Source organism: Jaculus jaculus, chromosome 1, assembly GCF_020740685.1.
Source record: "Jaculus jaculus isolate mJacJac1 chromosome 1, mJacJac1.mat.Y.cur, whole genome shotgun sequence".
NCBI classification, from domain to species: domain Eukaryota; kingdom Metazoa; phylum Chordata; class Mammalia; order Rodentia; family Dipodidae; genus Jaculus; species Jaculus jaculus.
In genome coordinates, this window is record NC_059102.1 from 326566708 (window position 1) to 326584136 (window position 17429).

The 17429-nt window shown below is 45.2% G+C and overlaps 1 long non-coding RNA gene across 1 annotated transcript; it reads left to right on the plus strand.

Annotated features, from left to right (window-relative positions):
* The first annotated feature begins 1499 nt into the window (after positions 1 to 1499).
* On the plus strand, positions 1500 to 12450 carry LOC123456013. The gene is made up of 3 exons (XR_006634276.1): positions 1500 to 2607; positions 5385 to 5495; positions 12400 to 12450. It is a non-coding gene; the product is annotated as an uncharacterized LOC123456013 (long non-coding RNA).
* The last annotated feature ends 4979 nt before the right edge of the window (positions 12451 to 17429 follow it).

Below are 17429 nucleotides of genomic sequence, written 5' to 3' on the forward strand. Positions count from 1 at the left end.
GGGTATAGAATCTTTTCAGATGGCAGTGACCTTGGGACGACTCAGAAGGTATAGTGCTGGAAAGAAGTGACTGGAGTACTACATCTCGATCACACCTTCCAAGGCTCAGGGTCTAATGCGGAAGAGGTGGCGGAAAGAATGTAAGAGCCAAAGGAAGGGTAGGACTCCTTACAGCATGCTCCCTCCAGACATGAAATGGCCTGGATTTCCATGACCTCATAGTGCCTGACACTATCTACACAAGACCATCATAAAAGGAGGAAAAGATCATGACATCAAAATAAGAGAGAGACTGATTGAGATGGGGAGGGGATATAATGGAGAATGGAATTTCAAAGGGGAAAGTGGGGGGAGGAAGGGTATTACCATGGGATATTTTTTATAATCATGGAAAATGTTAATAAAAATTGTGAAAAAAAAGATCTCGGACTATAGGAATGTTTGAATATCATTAGGATTGATAAAAGCTATGGGGACTTTTAAAGTTGGACTGAATGCATTGTATTTTATTATATCCTGTATGGTTATCAGTTTATGGGGGCCAAGGACAGAATGTGGTGGTTTGATTCAGGTGTCCCCCATAAATTTGGGTGCTATGAATGCTAGGTTCCCAGCTGATGGAGATTTGAGAGTTAATGGCTCGTGGAGACAGTGGATTGCTGGGGCAGGCTTATAGGTGTTATAGCCAGTTTCCCCTTGCCAGTGTTTGGCACACTCTCCTGCTGATGTTGTCCATCTGATGTTAACCAGGTAATGTCCACCCTTTGCTCATGCCATCATGTCCCCCAACCAGCAAGGAGCTTCCTCTCAAGTCTATAAGCCAAAATAAATATTTTTCCCACAAGCTGCTCTTGGTCAGCAGTGTGAACCTGACTACAACAGATGAATAACAGCAATGGGATAGAGTGTCCCCTTAAATTTTTATTTATTTGAGAGAGAGAGAGAGACTGAACATGCCAGGTCCTCCAGCCGCTGCAAACAAACTCCAGATGTGTGTCCCACCTTGTGCATCTGGCTTATGTGGGTCCTGGGGAATTGAACCTTGGTCCTTTGGCTTTGCAGGCAAGTGCCCTAACTGCTAAGCCATCTCTCCAGTCCTTAAAATTTGTAAGTATCGGGCTGGAGAGATGGCTTAGCAGTTAAGTGCTTGCCTGTGAAGCCTAAGGACCCGGGTTCGAGGCTCAGTTCCCCAGGTCCTATGTTAGCCAGATGCACAAGGGGCCTCACGTGTCTGGAGTTCGTTTGCAGAGGCTGGAAGCCCTGGTGCGCCCATTCTCTCTCTCTCCCTCTGTCTTTCTCTGTGTCTGTCGCTCTCAAATAAATAATTTTTAAGTATCCATGTACATGTTATTGCAGCACTCATCTCCATTTTTTCTTAATATTTAACTTTTAATTACTAATTTTATCGACAACTCAAGATAACTTTGTATAGATGAGTCCAAGTGTATATTTCTGTCTAGCTTTAATGGAAAACCTTTAAAAAAAAAAAAAAGGTGATTGTGTGCAGGTATAGGATACAGGAATACTGGTAATGATAAGTAACCTTGTTTTGCTCACAGACCACAGCCTGCTGCTGCTCAGAGTGCTTCCTGTGTTGTAACTGATTTAGGATCATGACAGCTGTCTACATGCATTTCACAGTTGAGGAAACCCAGCAGGAAGATACAGACTTCCCCTGGCTTACCAGAGTCCACGCCCAGCTGTGCCCTGCTGCCTCAGACTGCAAGGTGCAGTGTTTCTGGACCTGTGGGCTGAGCATGAGTTTCATCAGCCAGCCAGGGGACCAAATGGGAGCATTAAGCACACAAGTAGTTGCGTTTATTCGTGTTAGAAAGCATGGGTGGCAAATTTGTTTTAAACATTTGCTGATTGATACCCTTTAAAGAAATTAGCCACAAATGTTTGGAGGTGTTGGAAGCCCTAAAATACTTCTCTGCAGGGAAAAAAAGTGCTGACTATAGCAGGGCCCACGAGAGTCATTCAGAAAGAGCCTCCTGGGTCACTGGCTCCCCCTGGTCCTCTGTGTCTGCTGCACTCCCCTCCTAGCAACACTTCACAGACAAGTCCTCCTTTCTCATAGTTCTTGAAAGGCTTTCCTTCTTCCCAGAGTGCCACAGCCCAGCAAACTTCACAAGAGACGTCCGACACACATCGCTGTGTTCTCTCATATGTGGTCCTGTGTTGTGGCTCTCTGCGCTCCCAGAACACAGGAAGCACATTTGTGCCTCTATAACTAACCCAATAAGTGATGAATGGATTTGCTAATTATGAAACTACTGTATCTCCTGGGGGGGGGGGGGGGACTGTCCCCTTACTGAGCTTCTTCCTGGCTGGACTGAAGAAAAAAGCAGTGTCCCTTTGCTGGCATGAATTGTCCCCACCTCCTGGAGTGGATAAGGATGAGTCTCTCCCCTCTGCCATGCTAAAGGCCTTTCTGCTCCATGCTGATCCTCCTCTGAGCCCTGCCTTTCTCTTAATCCACAGTGTGTGTTTAAAGGCTGCTTTTAAGTCTACTGGGTATTTGATGTAGGATTTAGACCCTGAATGCAAGTACGTGGTCACTACGCTGTGAGTCTGCGGGCAGCCTTCATCTACCTACCCAGGCAGGTAAGGAATGAATGTATGTAATACACAATTACTAAGCTACAGCACTGGGCCGGGAGCTCCGTGGTCCAGTGCTTGCCCAGCATGAGTGAGGCCCTGGGTGTCATCCCCAGCACCACTAGATACGTAACTTCCACATTATGCCTTCACTTCTGAATGAAGATAAGGCTTAGCCCGTAAGTGTTAATATTCAGCACTCACAAGTCTCTCCCAAAAATTTTCCAACCCTACCACTAAAACCATGACCTGCCCTTTTATCCTTTAGAAGTGGGAGCCACAGGGACCATTGCAAAAGAGGTGGCAGAAAGAAGATGAGAGCAGAGGAAGGGGAGGAGCACAATGCTGTCGCCCAGACAGAATGGCCTTGGTGTTCACGACCTCATGGTGCTGACGCTACTGTTGCAGTCAGGTTCACATTGCTGGCAGAAAACACTGACCAACAGCAGCTTGTGGGGAAAAAAAAGGGTTTATTTTGGCGTACAGACTGGAGGGGAACCTCCGTGGTGACAGGGGAGATCTGTGTGTCATTTGAATTCCTTCCCTCAAATAAGTGCCACCCGCACTTTTGCATGAGGAAGCTGAGTCATAGAAGCCAACAGTCTTGCACGTGGTCACACTCTTTGTGTATGTACTGGAATAGAGCTCCAACCCCAAATTTAAGGATCCCAAAGCCTATGCCCTTTCATCCTGGGACGACTCCCTGAGAAACCCCTTGGCTCTCCTGACAGTTGACTCATATTGTCACACATGGTGCCTATACGGAGCCCCACTCTCAAGTCAGGTGGGCCCTCTGTACCTCGTGAATGTCCATCCCTGCTCTCCCTGAGATCTATGCGTATGAAGTCGCCCTGTCTCACTCCTGCACTCCTTCCTCCCTGCTCTGGCCATGGCCATGGTCTCTTTCAACTCCACAGTCCCTGTGGTACATCCTGGAGGGTTGCCTGAGTGTCTTCCTTTCCAGGAACTCCCTCAGAATGTTCACTTTTAGTAACAAGGCAGGATCACTGTAATCTTTGTACTATTCTTGGTGCAGTACCTGGTGCAGTAAAATCTGTTTAAAACATGTTTGAGGCTGATGATAAAATATTTAAGATGAATACTGACAGTCATTTACATAATTATTCTTCATTCATTTTTCTTCATCTTAGTTAAACAAGACCATCCTAATTGCTACAACTATATAAAACCTCTTTGGTGAGGTTGAGACAGGAGGCTTGCCATGAGTTTCATGATAAATAAACTAAATAAATGATTTAAAAAATCTTTAAAAATTGGAGCACATAAAGGGAAGAGAAAGGAAGGGAGGAGGATACTTAATAGGTTGATATTGTATATATGTAATTACAATGATTATAATGGGGAGGTAATATGATGGAGAATGGAATTTCAAATGGGAAAGTGTGGGAGTGGGGAGGGAGGGAATTACCATGGGATATATTTTATAATCATGGAAAATGTTAATAAAAATTTAAAAATAAAAAAATAAAAAGATATGACAAAAAAAAAAATTGGAGCACACATGCCTGGGCTGCAGGGTTACTGAAATTAAGCTGGAGCTGAGCTGAAAATCTCCTCCCTATAGACTAGCTGACAGAAAGCTGGAAAAGGCTACACTGCATGCAGCCCTATGGGAAACAAGTCATCAGTGGTGAGAACACTGTAAAGTTTGCCCAGCCAAGCCAAATGACCAAACAGGTACGGTAGTGGCAGGTCTGTTTGGGGGAAACTAACTGCTCTCTAATAGGACTAAAGGCCCATTCCATGGGAGGGAATACATGCTTGGTACTGAAAACCTAATCAAAAGCCTATGGTGGGGGAGGCCATGAGTCCCAGGAATGTCACACCCACTCTTGTCTGGGCAAATGCATATATTATGCTCACCAAACTGCCTGTAAGCACTTTTCTTAATACCCATATGTCAATAGTACTCACTTCTGATTTGAGAAGCTTCTCATTTCAGATGGTGGTAACCAATAGGATGACCCAAAAGGCACCATAGTGCTGAGAAGAAGCGACAAAGGGGTGCTCAGCACTGAAATCTCTTACCACACCTTCCAAGGCTCAGGGTCCATTTTAAAAGAGGTGGCGGAAAGAAGGTAAGAGCTAAAGGAAGGGTAGGGCTGCTTACAGTGCAATCATTCAGACAGAAATTTGCCTCGATGTCCATGACCTCGCCGTGCCTCCCACTACCTTCACGAGACCTTCGTGATAGGAGGAAAAGATGATGACATCAAAATAAAAGACTAATGGAGAGAGGAAGGGGATATGATGGAGGGTGTATTTGTGAAGGGGAAAGTTGGGGAGGGGAGGGAATTATGGTTTATTATCTGTAATTATGGAACTTGTCAATAAAAAGTTTAATAAAAATAAAACTTGGAATACAATAGAAAATAAACGGTATATTGTTGTTGTTTTTCATTTTGGTTTTTTGAGGTAGGGTCTCTCTAATGCAGGCTGACCTGGAATTCACTCCCTAGTCTCAGGGCGTCCTCAAACTCATGGCAATCCTCCTACCCTAGTGGCCTGCCGAGTGCTGGGACTAAAGGTGTACGCCATCATTCCTGGCCTTATTTTTTGCATAACGTGCTGTGGCTTGGATGCATCCCCAAAGGTCCAAGCGTTAGGAGTTTGACTCACAGCATGTTCTATTGGGAGATGGTAGACCTTTTAAGTGGTAGAGTCTAGGAGGTTTTAGGAGATAAGAGTGTGACTTTGAAGGGGTTTCTGGAATCACAGTCTCTTAATCTTCCTTTTTTTTTTTCTTTCCGTTTCCCCACCAGAAGCCCTGAAGGGAGCAGCTTTGCTCTTCCATGTACTCCCCACCATGATGGACGGCCCTGCCAGAGGCCAAAAGCAACGGGGTCACCTGCCTAAGGTCTGAAACCACTATGGTAGGTAGTTTGACTAGCTGTCCCTCAATCGATTCAGTTTTATTAAAGCTTCTTGAATTTCCAGCTACCTGGCTGGATGCTAGGGTCCAGTCCTAAGGTATGTTTGGGGGTGGATCTGGACCTCCCAGCCTAAGGTATGCAGAGAGCAGTTGGAGTTCCGCCTGCCTTTCCTGGGGTGTGCTTGCTTATGGTGCTGGTGGTGGGGGCCAGCTGCTTGGGCCATTGTAGAACTTCCCCTGGATCTGTAGGCTTCAAATAAACCCTTCCTCTCATAAATAGTCTGGTTTGGAAGGTCATCCAGCAATGTGAAGCTGACTGCAAGAACCATGAACCATAATAAACCTTTCCTCTTAATGGATTGATAGGTATCAGGCAGTTGTTACACAGAGCTAACAGCACTCACAATGGTCAAAAGTGTGTGTGTGTGTGTGTGTAAATGTTATGTCTTTAAATGAAATATAACAGAGAGTTTTTGAAAGATAAAAAGTTGGCTTAATAGCTGTAACTGTTTATTGGCATGAGTATTTCAGCTGCGTCTTCTTTCAGACAGTTTTTAGTGGTAGTCAGGATTGAACCTGGGGCCTTGGACTTGCTAAGCAAGCACTTTGCCACTGAGCTTATATCTGCAGCCCTTTCTGGTTTTTATTTATTCATTTATTTTATTTTTTTTTTTAGGCAAGCCCAAGAGACTGGTCTATATATATATGAGAGAGAGAACTGGCACACCAGGGCCTCCAGCCACTGCAGTTGAATTTCAGATGCTTGTGCCCCCTTGTGTGCGTGTGCAACCTTGTGTCACTATGTGTGTCTGGCTTACATGAGGCCTGGAGAGTCGAACGTGAGTCTTTAGGCTTCACAGACAAGCGTCTTAACCATTAAGCAATCTCTCCAGCCTGGGATTTTTTTTTAAATATTTTATTTATTAGAGACAGGAAGAGGCAGAAAGAAAGAATGGGCTCTCCAGGGCCTCCAGCCACTGCAAACGAACTCCAGACACTTGTGCCTCTGGCGTATGTGGGACTTAAGGAACTGAACCCAGGTCCTTAGGCTTCGCAGTCAAACACCTTAACCACTAAGCTATTTTCCCAGCCCCTCTGTGATTTTTTTTTTTTTTTTTTGAAACAGGGTTCCCACTGAGTAAATTTCTGTCATGTTCAAAAGGGTAACATAAAATCCTGACAACTACTTTGAAGATACATTTCACTAATACCTAGCCAATACTATGCATAACACAGTAGACCAAGATTACCTCCTTGACTCCACTCCAGCCAGGCTCCTCAGCTCTCCCTCTCCTCCTTGTTTGTCTGTTATCATTTGGTTTAAGTTTTGGTTTTGAGCACTTTTTCTTGACTAGGCTTCACCTTTGACCCCACAAAGCTTAGCTAAGCACTAACATCGTTTCTATCAGCTCAAGACTACATCTCTAGGATCACCATGTCCTCCTTTATAAATGACTGCCTACAAAGCTCAACTACCCAGAAAATTTGCTGTTTGTTCCAATAACACAAGATTGAACCCTTGCCTCTGTGGGAAGACAACCAAATTTTTATGATTCTTTTTTATTGATTTTTTTATAAGAAGGTTGTACTCTTATATCCCCAACCCCCCCATTCTGCTAAGGGTCTTCCCTGATGGAGTTATTAGTGTTCCCAAAGTGCCAGTGAAGCTATTGTTGGTCTCTAAGGAGGAAGCCATGCAAACATGGCTACTGGATGCAGTTTTGCAGGAAAATGTTTTCAGACACATAAGTATTCAGAATACAATGCTGCACCGCCTCTGAAATATATGCAGAGAGAGGCCAGAGGTGTTGCTTAGCAATAGAGGGTTTGCCTATAGTATGTACAAGCTCTAGGTTTAATCCACAGCACTGCCATGTCTGTTTGTCTGTTTTTCAACCATATATTTAATTTATTTATTTGAGAGAAAGGGGAGAAGAGGCAGATAGGATGGGACTTCAGACACATGCACCACCTTGTGCATCCGGCTTCTATGAATACTGGGAAATTGAACCTGGGTCCTTAGGCTTCTCAGGCAAGTGCCTTAATCACTAAGCTATCTCTCTAGCCACTGTCTATTTTTATATGGATATATCTTATTAAGCTATATCTTAAAATTATATATGTGTGTAGAGAATGTGTTAACCAACTTTTAGTCACTGACAAGATACCTGAGAGAAATCAATTTAGAGAGTCTGTTGGTTAACTTTTTTTTTTTTTTTTTTTTTTGGTTTTTCAAGGTAGGATCTCACTGTAGCTCAGGCTGACCTGGAATTCATTATGTAGTCTCAGGGTGGCCTATCACAGTGATCCTCCTACCTCTTCCCCCTGAGTGCTGGGATTAAAGGTGTGCGCACCACACCTGGCTTACTTTTCTTTTTTTATCAAGGATATTTTTTCAAGATTTATTTATTTATTTATTTATTTTGGTGTTTCAAGGTAGGGTCTCACTCTAGCTCAGGCTGACCTGAATTCACTATGTAGTCAAAGGTAGCCTTGAACTCATAGTGATCCTCCTACCTCTGCCTGCCCAGTGCTGGGATTAAAGGCGTGTGCCACCACACCCAGCTCAATATTTTATTTATTTATTTGAGAGAGAGAATGGGCATGCCTGGGCTTGTAGCTACTATAAACAAATGTTATACGTATGTGCCACCATGTGCCTCTGGCTTACATGGGTCTTAGGGAATAGAACCTGAGCCCTTTGGCTTTTCAGGCAAGCGTCCTAACCACTAGGCCATCTCTCCAGCCCTGGAGGATTTATTTTTGCTCACAAGTCTGATGGTGGGAACATCGCAGAGTTCATGACAGCAGGATGTGAGGCAGCTTGCTCACATCTCTTTGGACCAGGTAGTGAAAGACCCCCAGAGGGAGACCCTCACTCAAGTCTCAGGATAGCACGCACCCAAAGACACACGGGAGACCGAACTTGCTGCAAACACATGAGGCTTTATTGGGGAAACCAGAGATCTGGGGCCGACACGTATCTCATGCAGGAGACAGAGGAGTCGACCCCAAGCCTTATTGGGTGTTTCTTTTTATAGGGTTTTTAGCAAGGATGGGAAAAGGGGGGTTTCACAAGGTTATTTGCAAAGCTTGTAACTTTACTGGTACAGTTATGTCTACATATCTTATTTTTGCTTAACCAGAGTTTAAGTCCTTGGCCAGGCTATCTTGGGAAATTATCCCATTATTTTCGTTTTTCTCAAAGCTGCATTTTTGTTTTTTCTCTTCCCGGGACATAAAGTTCAGGTTGACCCGACCAACCCATATCTTGGGCCACCCGCAGCCTATCTTTAGCCTATTTTTGATTTGCTTCTTTCTGTATATACAGTTCAGGCTGACCCCTAGCTGTTTTGTAGCAACTAGCTGTTTCTTCACTAAGTTTATTTTAAAATTTTCCATCCTGCCTTTCAGTAGCAGTATGGAAGGGAGATTTATGGGGGATATAACCCATAAGTCCCACCTCAGTGACCCATTTCTTCCACCTAGACCCCATCTCTTTTTTTTTTTTTAATTTTTATTTATTTATTTGAGAGCGACAGACACAGAGAGAAGGACAGAGAGAGGGAGAGAGAGAGAGTGGGCGCGCCAGGGCTTCCAGCCTCTGCAAACGAACTCCAGACGCGTGCGCCCCCTTGTGCATCTGGCTAACGTGGGACCTGGGGAACCAAGCCTCGAACCGGGGTCCTTAGGCTTCACAGACAAGCACTTAACCGCTAAGCCATCTCTCCAGCCCGACCCCATCTCTTAAAGGTTCATAAAAGTGCCATCAACTGAGCTCCAGCACATGAACAGGTGGGGGTCATTTCACATCTCAGCCAGAACAAAGAGAAATGGTGTTTTGAGACTGACAGTTTCAGAGACAGAGGGTCGGGGCTAAGATATACTCTACAAAACGTACCCCAGGAAACTACTTCCAACCAAGCCTCATCTTTTTTTTCTTTTCTTTTCTTTTTAACTTAGTTTTTTGAGGTTGGGTCCTTGCTGTATCCCAGGCTGACCAGAACTTCACTATGTAGTCTCAGCATGGACTCAAACTCGCAGCAATCCTGATACCACTGCCTCCCAAGTGCTGGAATTAAAGGCGTGCACCACCACACCTGGCTCAAGCCCCACTTTCTGATGGACCATTAAAGTATAAACCCATTAAAGCAGGCCTTAACCTCAGATGTAGAGGTGTTCACTCCACCAGCTGGGGACCAAACCGGCAACACATGAGTCTTTCGGGGGAATTCTATATATACACATCATAGCATAGAGAAATGATAACTGAGAGACAGTGTTCTCTCTTTTTCTAGATCCCATGATTGGGGGGATGGAGAAACACTGACTGGCAAAACTGCATAAGGAAACAACATGGGTTTGGAATCAGGAACATCTGTACTAATCCCCAACTTCTGCACCTGCCTTGGGCAAGGCACTTGATTTTTTTTTTTTTTTTTTTTTCAGTTTCCCAAGGTAGGGTCTCATTTTAACCCAGGCTGACCTGGAATTCACTATGTAGTCTCAGGGTGGTTGAATTTTATTTTCATACTGTTTCCTTATTTGTAAGATGTTGTGAGGTTTAAATATAACAAGTGATTAGTGATCGATGAATAGCTTAGGTTCAGTGATTTATTAATTTTGCAAATGTATTGAACAGTGGAAGAATCAAACTTTTTTAAAACCACATTCCAGGCCAGCTTGGGAGTTTTGTGTTTATTTAAGTGGGGTGTAGTGAATGAAGAGAATGAAATACGCTGCTTTTTTTTTCTCAATTTTTATTAACATTTTCCATGATTACCATGATTATAAAAAATATCCCATGGTAATACCCTCCCCCCACTTTCCCCTTTGAAATTCCATTCTCCATCATATCCCCTCCCCATCTCAATCAGTCTCTCTTTTATTTTGATGTCATGATCCTTTCCTCTTCTTATGATGGCCTTGTGTAGATAGTGTCAGGCACAGCGAGGTCATGGATATCCAGGCCATTTTGTGTCTGGAGGAGCACATTGTAAGGAGTCCTACCCTTCCTTTGGCTCTTACATTCTTTCTGCCACCTCTTCTGCATTAGAGCCTGAATCTTGGAAGGTGTGATTGAGATGTTACTCAGTACTCCAGTCACTTCTTTTCAGCACCATGATGCCTTCTGAGTCATCCCAAGGTCACTGCCATCTGAAAAGAGAAGATTCTCTACCCAAAGTGAGAGTAGTGTTAATATAAGGGTATAAATATTAAGAGAAGTGCTTACTGGGCAGTTTGATAAGCATAGTATATACATTTTTCCAGACACCTGCAGATGTTACACCCCTAGGGCTCATGACTACCACTGTTTTAAGTTTTCAGTATCAGGGATGTATTCTGGTACCCTGCTTTTGAGGAATTTGCAGAGAAGGCTATCCACCAAGGAATCACATGGCTGTAGGACAGTCAGATGACCAAGACATTGGAGTCAGCTGGCTGCTGTTCCTAACGCAGCCGCCCAGACCTCCCGTAGGCCTGAGCATGTGTCCTGGTTCCCTGGATTAATACTTCTGCTGTTTGGTGGGACAGCTCCACCCTGTACCTGATCTTGGGGACATGAAACTGACTGCTTTTTAGCTGGGGAAGTTTTTTGACATCCCTAAATTAGAAAAATATCTCTCCTGGTGTTTAGAAATATCTTGGAGTCTAAAAGTACTCCTGTAACAATACTTGTAATGCTTGGGCTGCGTGTGATTGTTAGATGAAGAGTAAAGACTGCAGAAGGTCTTCCAATCACCCAGACAAGCTCTTTGCCATGCCTCCCTGGTCCCTACCTTCCCCTCCTTTTTGGTGTGTGTGTGTGTGTGTATGTGTGTGTGTGTGGTATGGTGCATGCTTATGTGTGCACATATGTATGTGAAAGAAATCGACAGTGCCTTCCTCAATCGTTCTCCACCCATTCAATAGGACTAGCTATCAGCAAGCTCCAGGGTCCTCTTGTCTTCACCTCCCCAGCACTAGAATTATAGGTACCCACTGCTGCACCTGCAGTTTTTAAAATATATTTTATTTATTTATTTGAGAGAGAGAAAAGAGGCAGAGAGAGAGAGAGAGAGAGGGGGGAAGAATGAGCACGCCAGGGCCTCCAATCACTGCAAATGAACTCCAGATGCGTGCGCCCCTTTGTGCATCTGGCTTACTTGGGTCCTAGGGAATCAAACAGGGATCCTTTGACTTTGCAGGCAAACGCCTTAGCCGCTAAGCCACCTCTCCAGCCCTGCACCTGGATTTTTATGTGGGTACTGAGTATCCAAACTCAGGGCCTTCATGCTTGTGGGACAAACATGACTGACTAAGGCATCTCTGCAAACCTCCACATTTTGTGTCAGGGCTAGTAGACTTTGCACCAGATTTGTTTTGTTTTCCAGGTAGAGTCTCACTCTAGTCCAGGCTGACCTGGAACTCACTCTGAGTTCCCAGGCTGGTCCTGAACTCACAGTGACCCTTCTTATCTCTGGCTCCCAAATGTTGGGATTAAAGGCACGTGCCACCACGTTCTCTTTGCCCGAGACCTTTTAGACCTTCCCCAAAAGTGTCCATCCTCAGAGCGGGATCTGATCTGAGGCTATGATCTAGGAGAATGGTGGCACTCCCCTCAGATCTAGAGGGGATGAGAGATGGGCATGGTCCAGCCATCAGACTTAATGGCTCCTGCTTGGTCACACTGCCATCCCATGCCCATGTTGAAATGAACCTGCTTTGTCTTAGGTTTAGGAGTGTTTTATGACAAGTAGCATTGTTTGCTGCTAAGGTTTGAGTCATTTTAAAGGCCCAGTGCCCAATGTTACACACTCCATCGGTATACAGAACATTAGTCATTAATAGTATCCCAGAGGCCCCTCTCCTGGTGCTGCCTCAGCCAGCTGCAGCAGGGAAACCTCTGCTTATATTTCTTTCAGAAAGAACAATTTACGACCCATAAACTAAGATGAAGCCAGGCAACAAAGAGCAGAAGAGCTTTTCAAGTAGCTGGAAGCCAGGGGACACACCCAGGCCAGCAGAGGTCTGCACCCCCTGACTGCCCTGCCCTCACTTGGCCTGGAGTGGCCCAGCCCAGCTCTTCCAAAATCAGCCTGAAGCAAGTGAAACCGAAACTCTGGTGGCTAGGGCCCTTCCGTTCTTTGTGCACCTGAAGGGGTTCAGGGAGAATAAACAATCTCTGACTTCATTTTGTTCTGTTTCACGTTTCTAACCAGGAAGGAAGAAGAAGAAAAAAAACACAGATTGACATAGGATCACCCTCATAGGGGCAGGACCAGAAGGCCCCACCCTTATCCTGACTCCTGGGGAGGTGCAGGGCGCAGGTCCAGCAGCCTAGCTTCTCACTCTGCAGAAGCTCAGGGCCAATGGCACAGTTGAGACCTGGTGGCCAGCACAGGGACATCTAGCTAGGTTTGTCCACTTGAACCTCACCTCAGGCTGAATGCAGACAGGCACTGTGTCCTTGTCATAGTGAGGCCAATAAAGTCTTGTTGAGAGCCAGGGATGGTGAGACAGGCCTGAAATCCAAACACCCAGGAAGCTGAGGCAGGGGAATCACTGCAAGTTCCAGCCAGGCTGGGCATTATAGTAATCCCTGTTTCAATGAGGAAGAGAAAGAGGGAAGAGGGGGAAGAAACAAGGAGGGGCAGAGGGTGAGGAAGGAATCAAGGAACACAGTGCCGAACAGAAAAAGAGGATGAAGGACAAAGTAACTCGCCTTCAACTCAGAGGTGACTGGCAGGCGCCCCGTGGTATGCTGTGGCCTCCCTGGGCAGAGCGACAACAGCTGATCAAGGGCATCCATGGGAATCAGGTCTCACACAGGCCCTCCAGAAGTGCCGGGGTGGGGTGGGGTATGTGCCCTGGCATGATTTTCAAAAGGGCGCAATAGAATAAAAAGAAAAAAGGGAACATCGGAAGTTAAACCAGTTCTTACCCTCACAACTCTTACCCACAGCTGGGTAAAGCTGAAGCCTTCCCAAGGGTGCTGTTGTCACCCAACCTAAGTTACGTTCCTTGTCACTTGAGAAGGCAAGTGAGTCAAGGCAAGGAAATGGGCTTATTTGGAAAGCCAGCACAACAGGAGATGAGAGGCTCCAGCCGTCAGTGACCATCCTCAGGGGCTCTCAGGTGTGGGGAGGAGGGGCTAAGACAGAGGTGAGCAGGACAGGCGCAGTGACCGAGACTCCACTGCCCTGGAAGTGACATCATTCTGGTCACCCTTTTCATGACACCCACAGCCTTGAAAAGGTGGAGGAAGATTAGGTACATTTCGATCAAATCAGCTTGTTTTGCAGCTTCACACATAATAGTTCTTAAATGATTAATATGCCCACGTGCAGAGTTGAGCAGAAATCGACTTTAAAAAGAAGTAAAGATAACAAAAGAGGGCTGGAGAGATGGTTCAGCAGTTACGTGTCCTTCCTGCTCAAGCATGAGGACCTGAGGAAGTCTCAAAATACCTGAGTCTGAACCCCCTAAACAGCTGAGCATGACCTATAACCCCAGTCCCACAAAACAGCACAGACCAAGGAATCCCGTGGGCTTGTGAAAATCCACGAGCTCCGGTATCAGGGAGAGACTCCAGCCCAAATAAGGAATGGGCAGGAGAGTGATGATGGGGCGGGACACCCGATGTTCTTCTCTGGCTCCCATAAGCAAGCACCGCTGCTGCAGGCAAGTGCATGAGGCACGGCAAGGGCACATACGCTATAACTTAACACACACCCCATATTCCAAATACACATAAGCACAAGCAAAGAAAAAGCCAGGGCTGGAGAGATGGCTTAGCAGTTAAGGTGTGTGCCTGCCAAGCCAAAGACCCAGGTTCAACTCCCCAGAACCCACGTTAGCCAGATGCACAAGGGGGTGCATGAATCTGGAGTTTGTTTGCAGTGGCTGGAGGCCCTGAGTGCTGGTTCTCTATCTCCCTCTTTCTCCTTCTCTCTCTCAAATAAATAAATAAATAACAATAGAAAGAACAGGGCTAGAGAGATGGCTTAGTGGTTAAGCACTCTTCTGTGAAGCCTAAGGACCCCGGTTTGAGGCTCAATTCCCCAGGACCCACATTAGCCAGATGCACAAGGGGGCACACGCGTCTGGAGTTTGTTTGCAGAGGCTGGAGGCCCTGGCATGCCCATTCTCTCCCTCTCTCTCTCTCTCTCTCTCTCTCTCTTTCTCTGCCTCTTTCTCTCTCTGTCTGTTGCTCTCAAATAAACAAATAAAACAATGCCAGGCGTGGCAGTGCATACCTTTAATCCCAGCACTTGGGAGGCAGAGGTAGGAGGACTGCTGTGAGTTCAAGGCCACCCTGAGACTCCATAGTGAATTCCAGGTCAGCCTGGGCTAGGGTGAGATCCTACCTTGAAAAACAAAAATAAGTAAATAAAACAAAAAAAATTTAAAAAAAGAAGAAAGGAAGGCAGGCAGGCAAGCTAGCAAAAGAGACAACAGGAAAGCAGAGTTGACCGACCTTTATATTTGGCTTCAGTCCTCCATGAGGTGACCACTCACGTCACTTAAGACCCACTGATTTCATTCTGAGCAACAAACATAAGGCTGGCGGAATCACCATACCTGATTTGAAGATCTATTACAGAGCCGTAGTAACAAAAGCAGCATGGTACTGGCGCAAAAACAGATACATAGGTCAGTGGAACAGAATAGAGGACTCATATAAACCCAGGCAGCTACAGCCATCTGATTTTCAACAAAAATATTCGTTGGAGAAAAGACAGCCTCTTTAACAAATGGTACTGGGGAAACTGGATATTTATATGTAGAAGGATGAAAATAGATCCTTATCTCTCTCCATGCACAAGAATCAAGTCTAAATGGATCAAAGACCTTAATCTCAGACCCAAAATTGAAACTGCTGGAGAAAAAAAAAAAAAAGAAGAAGAAGGGAAAACACTTCAACATATTGGCATAGGCAATGACTTTCTGAATAAAACCCTAGTTACTCAAAAATTCAAAACACTAACCAACCACTGGGACCTCATGAAATTACAAAGCTTTTGTACAACAAAGGCCACTGTGAATAGAGCAAAGAGGCAACCTACAAAATGGGAGAAAATCTTTGCCAGCTGTACATCTGACAGAGGATTAATATCCAGGATATACAAAGAACTCAAAAAAATGAAATAATAAGGAATCAAACAACCCAATTAAAAAATGGACTATGGGACTAATTAAAAAGAGTTCTCAAAAGAAGAAATACAGATGGCCTATAAACATCTAAAAACATGTTCTACATCCTTAGCCATCAGGGAAATGCACATTGAAACGACTTTGAGATTGCATCTCACCCCTGTCAGAATGACTACCATCAAGAAAACAAATGAAAATAGATGCTGACGAGGATGGTGGACAAAGAACTCTTCTGCATGGTTGGTGGGAATGTAAACTGGAGCAGCCATTGTGGAAACCAGTGTGAAGGTTCCCGAGACAGCTAAAAATAGATTTACTATACAACCCAGCTATACCACTTCTTGGCATATATCCTAAGGATTCTATTCACTAACCTTAGAGGAACTTGCTCATCCATGTTTATTGCTCTATTCACAGTATCTAGGAAATGAAACCAGCCTAGATGTCCTCAGCTGATAAATGGATAATGAAGGTGTGGTACATTTATACAACAGAGCTCAATTCAGCAGTCAAGACTCAGTGCTTTTCCCAAAAGTGGCCCTCTGGTCCCTGAGAAGTGACTTATTCAACTTCTGTAGCCTTATTGCTGGGAAAAAAAACACCTGACAAGAAGCAACTTATGGAAGGAAAGCGTTTAATTTGGCCTACAACTTCAAGGGGAAGTCTGTCATGGCAGGAGCAGACAGCCAGCATCACACTGATATCAGCAGGGAGGAAGTAGGGAAGCCAAAGAGCTCCAAACTGAGCTGAACTATAACAACTGCCCTGGGGAACATACTTCCTCCAGCAAAACTATTTCCTAAGGGCTCCACAACTTCCCAAAGGGAAGGGCCAACTGGGATGGAGTATTCAAACACCTGAGTCTATAAGGGACATTCAAACCATCACAATTGCTATCATCATAACCCACACATCACTGGTGTTGAAACACTATAGGAGCTAGATAATTTTCTCAGCTAAGCAGACAAATAGGGACATAAGGGTCATTGGTAGGTGGCTACATTGTAACCTAAGAGGGTGAACAGGGTGACCCCACTTCCTCCTTTCTGTGGCAGGCTCATGTGGTGGGCTCTCTGGGACCTGTGCTGCACTGAATGTATCATGGACCAACCAGTGCCTTCCTCTTCATTTAAGCTGATCAATCGGGAACTCTAGATGGGCAGGCTTTCCCCATTCAGCAGAAGTCCAGTTCTTACTAGGACAGCCCACTACCCAGCTGGAATTGCCTTCTCCCTGGAGAGTCTATTCTCTAGGCTTGCTTGCTTTCTTTACCTCTTACTTTGAAACAAACTTTATTCCTTTTAACCCTTTCCTGCCTTTTAATTCTTGGGTGTTTTTTGTTGTTGTTGTTTGTTTTATTTTGTTTTTTGAGGTAGGGTCTCACTCTAACTCAGGCTGACCTGGAATTCACTATGTAGTCTCGGGGTGGCCTCGAACTCACCCCAATCCTCCTACTTCTGCCTCCCAAATGCTGGGATTAAAGGAGTATACCATTGAAGGAACCCCAGGAGGGGGACCCCACGCTCTGCCCAGATATGGCGACACCCCAAATCACTCACAAGAAGCGGTCTTGATGCAAACTGCAAGAGGATTTTATTCCAAGCGCGCTGGGGCCCACAGTCGTACACCGCACAGGGGTAGAGGACTGCAGAGCCCCGAATGCAGGAACGGGACAGTTTTTATACGGTTTCTAACAAAGCCTGTGTATAGACCAATCATTTTTTTTAATATCAGGAGCCCGCAGGGTGCGAGCCAGTCAGTTTGTGCCACCCCATAGTTTCTAAGCCAATTAGTTTAA